Below are 7,834 nucleotides of genomic sequence, written 5' to 3'. Positions count from 1 at the left end.
CCATGAAAGCAGTTAATTATGACAAACTTAATGAAATTGTTCAAGACAAGAACAAAAATCCTTCCGCATTTCTCCAGTGGTTCATTGACAGCCTGCGGCAACATACTAATCTAGATCCAGACTCTGCCAATGGCCAAAGGTTAATTATGGTGCACTTTTTCTGTCAGAGCTACCCCAACATCAAAATAAAACTTAAGAGGGGGAAATGTTACAATAATCAGTCAGTCACAATCAGGTCTGCCATTTTAGGCTGTACCTTCTGGGTTCTTCCCTCTCCCCTCCCTTCAACTCCATTTTGAAATCTTAGGTTTCTGTTTCCCCACCCTAAGCTACAAGACGTGTAGTTTAAAAGGCAACTTGGCTTTTGATAGGCCAGAGCTAAATCACCCCGGCAATGACTACTCCCTTCCTGTTGATCCCTTTCAAGTCTCACAGCAACACACAACCTGCCACAGTACAAACAACTGACAGACAAGTTGTGGGCCACAAACTGGATGGCTTAAATTGAAAAACATTTTTTTCTCATAGTTTTGGAGGCCTGTGCATGAAATCAAGATGCAGGCTTATCCATACTCCCTGTAAAGGCTGATGGGGAAATTCTCCCTGATCTCTTCTAGAAGCTTCTGGTATTCCTTGGTTTGTGGCAGCAAAACTCTTCTTCTATCTTCATGTTGCCTCATTCTTTTTGTGTTTGTGTTCTCATCTTTTATAATGACACAACTCATTGGATTTAGATTCTACCCTAAATAAAATATGACTTCATCCCCATATCTTAACTAATTGTATCTGTAAGTACCCTATTTCCAAGTAACATTAAATTCTGAGGTGCCTGGTGGTCATGTAGAATCACTATGCATTTTCCCACTATAATTAGTAAATCATCACCTAACCTGTTTTGAACAGTAGCCCTTTAACTCCTTGCTTTTCTGTGCTCCACACCAGATAATCTATGATGTTGGCTCAAACCTCACCCCATTTTTTTTTTTTTTCTACAGAGCTTGCATATGTCCCTTTGTCTTTGCATCCATGCCATTTGACGTAGGTTCTGAGGACACCATATACTGTCTAGTGACAACCTTTGTTTTTCATCTACCAAAAAAACCAACCTACTAAGCTGTAGAGAAGAGCCTCACTGATAGTTTTTTAGGATCCTTATTTTACTTTCTTCAAAGGACCTTTGTTATGGGATTCAAGATTTTTATATAATAAAATAAGTTAGATAGCGTATACTGACATCTCATGAGTGGTGGTACCAATAAATGAAAGCCCACAGGAAGATGACATACGTGGAGAAAATGAAACTTGAATTCCATCATAATAGGAGCTTTATGAAAGTTTGGAAGAGTTAAAAGAAAGGAAAGGGCATTTGAGTCAGAATTTTAAATCTCTCAATCTTTAACCAGAATGATTATCTAATTGGCAGCACATGTCAGAAACACAAATCAAACAGGTGTATGCAAAAGTAGACTAGTTTATTGGCTCTAATAAGATTTTGGGAGAAGTCCACCCAGAATACTACTTAAAGCAAGGATGGAGAGATTGTCTCACTTATTTGGACTATTCTATAAGGAGGGACCAGTAGAGGGTTAGTGATAAAGAGAAAGACCTTCAATGAGATGGAGTGACAAAGTAGCTACAACAATGGGATCAAAATAGCAATGATGGAGAAGATGGTGAAAGAATGGGCAACATTTCATTCTAATGTACATCGTATGAGTCAGATTTTACTTGAAAGTACCTAATGAAAACAAACAATAATGGCTAATCCAAGGCTAAGCCCAGGGATGATGAGATACTGCTTTCTAATCATGCAATCAGAATGAAATAATGAAATACTGCTTTCTAATTGTGCAATCTTTTCTTTTTCTCAACTTGGGGGCCTTCTGTTTTTACTTTATTCTCAGAAAAATGACCTTCAGCAGCTCCAGGCTTACCTCCTATTATCTTCTTAGCAAAGTGTGTCTCTCTATCCCACAAGTTCTAACAAAAGTGTGTTGTTGTTGTTAAGTGCTGTTAAGTCGGTTCCGACCCATAGCAACCCCTATGTTTCCAAGGAGCAGCTGGTGACCCTGAACTACCGACCTTACAGTTCAAACAGCTTTGCAGTCTGGTGTATTAACCCACAGCTGATGCTAAATAATTGCCATTGCCTCGTGTCCATTCCTGAATAATCATTCTGGCAGGGCACTGCTGTACTTTCATTTTCCAGGTCAAGTCATCTGCCCAATTTGGAGCCATAGGGTTAGGTCCTCCACACCTAGCAATGTGAATAAAGACTGAGGGAGTGGGTGTTCCTCACAGGAAAACCTGGTGATGTTATAGTAGAAGAAATAATAAATGTGGGCAAGTAAAAATGACAGCTGTCACTTCATTTACTCTGATGACTTTTAAAGCCACTTTAGGCACTATCAGAAAAATTTCTAGGCTGCTGCTATAGCAATGTTCAGACACCCCAATACATTTTATTTACTTATAATGACTTACACGCCATTTAAAGGGAACTTGACAAAGGAGCAAACTTATTTTCATTCCACTGACCTTTTACTTGTTTTCCAAAGACATGGAGAAATACATTTTGACATTGATTAACTCTGGCATGTGGTGCCACTTCAAATATTTTTTCAAGTGTAAGATCTAAAACGTTTTCTAGTTTCCAATCCATGATATCTCAGAGGTCACATCCTGATCCCAAGCACAGCTAGAATCCTATTAGTCTTCCCATCTCAATTAACCTTACAATTTTTCCATTTAATTGCCAGATGTTTTTCTTTAGTTCAGCAGGCCTACAACTAGACTGCTGTCCAAAAAGGATATATTCTACCATGAATATCTCACGCACACACATACACGTTCATATTTTATGACATACTACATAATTACACACAAAATATATACTGATATTATAATTTAGCATGATTTATGATACAATCTCTAAGTATCATGGTGCTTTATTATCTGAATTCCTTTCCCCCTAAGCCAATGTCAATATACGTAGAAGACCAACTAAAAACATGTGATACCTGTTAAGTGTAACATGAAACATGAAACCAAAACAAATTGGTTACTAATTCCTGGAGCTGAGTTTGTTCAAATCCCATTTGAAGTAAAGTACTTGCTCTAGGGAAACATTTTGAAGTAAAAATCAAGAAAACAAAAGCAAAGTTCAACTCTGACTTAGTCTGCCTAGTTTAAAATTCTCTCTGACTTGTTTCTCAGTTTCCAACATCCTGCCAAATTCTCCCAGCATTTGTAATACAATCTATACTTGAGTTTCTTAGATACTCATTACCCTTAATCTGTAATGCACCACGTTACCTTTACATGCTGTTGTTAAGAGCTTCCAAGTTGGTTCCAACTCATAGCAATCCTATATAGGGTTTCTGAGAAGCAGCTGGTAGGTTTGAACCAACAACCTCTTGGTTAGCAGTTCAATGTTTATTCTACAGAGCCACATGAGGACACTAATATATAGACTGCAGGTTTTTGCAAAGTTAGCTTCCAATTCATATGTTAGAATTCATTAGCCAAATATCAAGCTCTTTTTAGACTCCTGGTGTGCCATTTTAAAAGAATTTGCAAGTAAAAATAAATGATTTGGAAGTCACTTCTAAAATATTTCCATTGGTGAGGGAGTGGGGAAATAGTATGTACTTAACACATTACTTCTTTTTGTCAAGTCTTAGTTTTAGTTGACTTGGTTAGGACTTGACTTGTCATTCTTGGCAGTGGTATCACTGTAACCTTGACAACATCAACATCTCCATCTTTGTAAAGATGAGTAGTGAAGTTACCACAAATCTTATAAAATATTTACCTTATAATCACACTCAAAATTTATCCTCATTTCATAGGTCTACTTTTGAGAAAAGGATATATGGAAAGCAGAGTTTCTTCAGGTTTATTCTCTGAAGAATATATATATATATTTACATGGGACTGAGAACTATTCACTGACATGTTGGTCCAATTTAAAATGTACAATTAAATGCTGTTTTGCATTTATTAGGCCCATATTTAATAAACCTAGCTCTTTAGCTATGTAAAGCACAACATAAATTTATAACAACCATCAGTTCTGGTGTTGGACTTATATGTTACTGACATTAGTGGCATTAACGAAGGAAAAATAGCAGTGAAGGGTAATTATTATATATTAGCTTCATGAGGAATTTTTTTGAAAATTTTTTCTAAACTAAAAATGAGGAGGATAATTTCTTGAATGCAATAGTTGACAAATTCTATTATGATTTCTGTCACCTTTTTGTATATTTCCTAACTGTGCATGCTACAGAAAAGGGCAAGGAATTAATCAGGTTGCCAGAAGAGTTGGGTTACACAGCATGCAGAAAGCACTTCGGCTACATTATTTGCACAATTTCTGTAGGGAGTTGTGCAATAGAGGTCTTAAATTTAATATGTCTGGACCCCTTCCACCTGGACTCAGTTCAAACCCATTGCCTGCGGCTCGCTGAATCCAGAGTGGGGAATCAGTCATTATATTAGGAACGGATGGTAAATGATTCCAATTCACATTTTTCAGCTGGTAAGTTTTTTAACCTGGAACAACACCAAATTGGAAAATTCTGTAATTCTACAAGCTAAACATTAGATCTATGTTGTAGTCTAAATATATTTCTAAAGAAATTGACAAGATTATTTTTCTCTAGAATTTTTTAGTTACTGCACCTCAGACAAATCTCAAGATGCAGCATATTGTCACCTATCTGCTGGTCCTTATTTCTCTCTGACTACAGATGGGAGGATGGTTCAGTGCAATTAAACACCAATGATCTATACAAACACTGACCTGACTCCTACATGTTTAGAGACACATTATGTAGATTGAAAGGCCATATTCAATAATGATGAAAGTCTCTTACAACTTGTTAAAAAAAAAAGGAAATGTGGTCATTTTTGTAGAAAGGGAATTCAAAATAAAATATAAATGAGATTCCATTTTTTATCCATCATGTTGAAAACAAACATTCAGTGCTGGTGAGAATATGGGACTATATACTTTGCTCATGAAAAATGAACAGCTAAATCTGTATGAAATTAATTTATCAATATCAATTCAAATTTAAACTGCTTCCACTGTATATAAAGTTGAAAATAAAACTAATACAGCATATTTTGGTTGGCAAAAACCATCAAAATATTTCAAATAGCTATTAACAGCAAAATGTTTGGTTAAGTTATAGTAAATGTAATGATTGTTGTGCAATCATTAAAAAAATCTGGTCTGTATGTGTTATCTAGTGACAGTTATATAATGTATTGTTATTGTTAAGTGCTGCCTACTTGGTTCTGTGTTGGAGGAGAATATTGAAAGTGCCATGGGCTGCCAAAAGAACCAATAGATATATTTTAGAAGAAGTGCAGCCAAAGTGCTCTTTGGAGGCCAGGGTGCCCAAACTTCATCTCTCATACTTTGGACATATTGTTAGGAGGGAGTAGTTGCTAGAGAAGGGTATCATGTTTAGCAAGGAGGAGGGTCAGAGAAAAAGAGGAAGACCCCCAATGAGATGGACTGGCCAAGTGGCAGCATCAATTTACTCAAGTGTGGCAACAGTAGTGAGGTTGGCCTAGGATCAGGCAGTGTTTTGTTCTGCTGTGCATAAGGTCGCTATGGGTCGGTACCAACTCGATGGCAGCTAACAACAACAACCCTTGGTTCTGACTCATACCGACCATGTAGAGGATCTCTGAGGAGTAACTGGTGAGTTTGAAACACCAACCTTGTGGTTAGCAGTCCAGTGCTTATCCTACAGTGCCACACAAGAACTCAAATTGCAGAGTATATAGTATGACCACTTTTTTAAAATAAAACAAAACCTATATAGATGTTTATGAGTATGGATTTGCGTGTTAGTTTACGGCGAAATGCATCTAGGAATTTTCAATAAATGAGTAGGATTAGAGGAAAGAGGCATGACGATTACTAATATTTACTGACAAGATGTTTGAGGCATGAGGGACGAAGTCTGGCCATCCTAGCTTCCAAGGAGCATTCCAGCAGTACTTCTTCCAACACAGATTGGTCTGTTCTTTTGAGAGTCCACGGTACTTTAAAAATTCTCCTCCAACAACATAACTCAAATGCATCAATTCTTCTATTGTGTTCCTTATTAACTGTCCAACTTTCACATGAATATGAGATTATTGAAAATACCATGGGTTGGTTTAGGTGCACCCTAGTCATCAAACTGATATTTTTACTCTTGAACACTTTAAAAAGATCTTAGCAGATTTGCCTAATGAAATAAGTTGTTCAATTTCTTGACTGCTGCTTCCATGAGTATTGATCATTTGTCTGAGTAAAATGAAGTCTTTGACAACTTCAATCTTTTCACCATTTATATGAATGTTGTTAATTGGTCCTATGGTGAGAATTTTTGTTTTCTTTACATTGTGTTTTAACCCATACCAAAGGCTGTGGTCTTTGAAATTCATCAGTAAGTCTATTAAGATGTCTTCACTTACAGAAAGCAAGGTTATATTATAGGTTTTTACTGAGTCTGCCTCCAATCCCTATTCAGTTTATCTTCATATAATCCAACTTCTGGATTATGTGCTCAGCATACAGACTGAATATGTGTGGTGAAAGAATACAATCCTGGTGCATACCTTTGCTAATTTTAAAGCTTTCATTTTAAACCTTTCATATTTTAGCTCTCCTGTATTTGCTTTAAATTTCTTCATTTTCAGCCTGAATTTGCATATGAGCAAATCATGGTCTGTTCCACCTAAGCTTGTTTTGACTGATGATATGGAACATTTTCACTGTCTCTATTCACAGATGTAGTCAATTTGATTTCTGTGTATTCTTTCTGGTGAGGTCTATAGGTATATTCATCTTTTATGTTGTTTCAAAAATGTATTTGCAATGAAGAGTTCATTGTTCTTGCAAAATTTTATCATGCAATCTCCAGCATCATATTTTCCAACTACTGATGGTTCTTTGTTCCCAATCTTTGCATTCCAATTGCCAGTGATTGTCAAAACACCTTGATTGCATGTTTGATCAATTCATACTGAAGAAGTTGATGAATTCTTCAATTTCATCATCACTGGTTTTAGTGGTTGGTGCATAAATTTAAATAATAGTGTTATTAACTGATCTTACTTGTAGGCTTATGGATATTGTCATATCGCAGACAACATTGTATTTCAAGACAGATCTTGATATGTTCTTTTTGATGATGAATGGGACACCACTCCTCTTCAATTGGTCATTCCTATCATAGTAAACGATATCATGATCAGATTCAAAATGGCCGATACAAATCTATTTCAGCTCACAATGCCTAGGATATCAATGTTTATGCATTCCATTACATTTTTGTCAATTTCAAATTTCCTGGATTCATACTTTGTTTATTCCATGTTTTGATTTGTAACGTATGTTCACAGATGTTTCTCTTCATTTGAGCTGTGCCCCATCAGCAAATGAAGGTACTGAAGTTTGTACTCCATTCACACTATCATGTTCAACTCTACTTTGAGGAGGCAGAACTTTCCTAGTCGTATTTTGAGTGGCATCCAACCTTAGGGGCTTATCTTCTGGCACTGTATCTAACAATATTCTGGTGGTCTTCATCATGTTTCAATAGTCAGTTGAATTTGGTGCTATCTGATAGTGTTGCACTGCTATCCTTAAGGTTTTCAGTGACAAATATTCAGAAGTTGTCTGTCTCTCTTTCTTCCTAGTCTTTATTTGGAAGCTCATCTGCAACCTGTGCACTATGGAAGGCCCTGCCTACATTTAAAATACAGCATAACTTCCAGAATCACAGCAACATGCAAGTACAATTAAGTGGCATGACTTGTATTC

The sequence above is a fragment of the Chrysochloris asiatica genome, unplaced genomic scaffold (assembly GCF_000296735.1).
Source record: "Chrysochloris asiatica unplaced genomic scaffold, ChrAsi1.0 scaffold00171, whole genome shotgun sequence".
Classification (NCBI taxonomy): Eukaryota; Metazoa; Chordata; class Mammalia; order Afrosoricida; family Chrysochloridae; genus Chrysochloris; species Chrysochloris asiatica.
The sequence above is the reverse complement of the archived record's forward strand: the minus strand, read 5'-3'. Positions refer to the sequence as shown.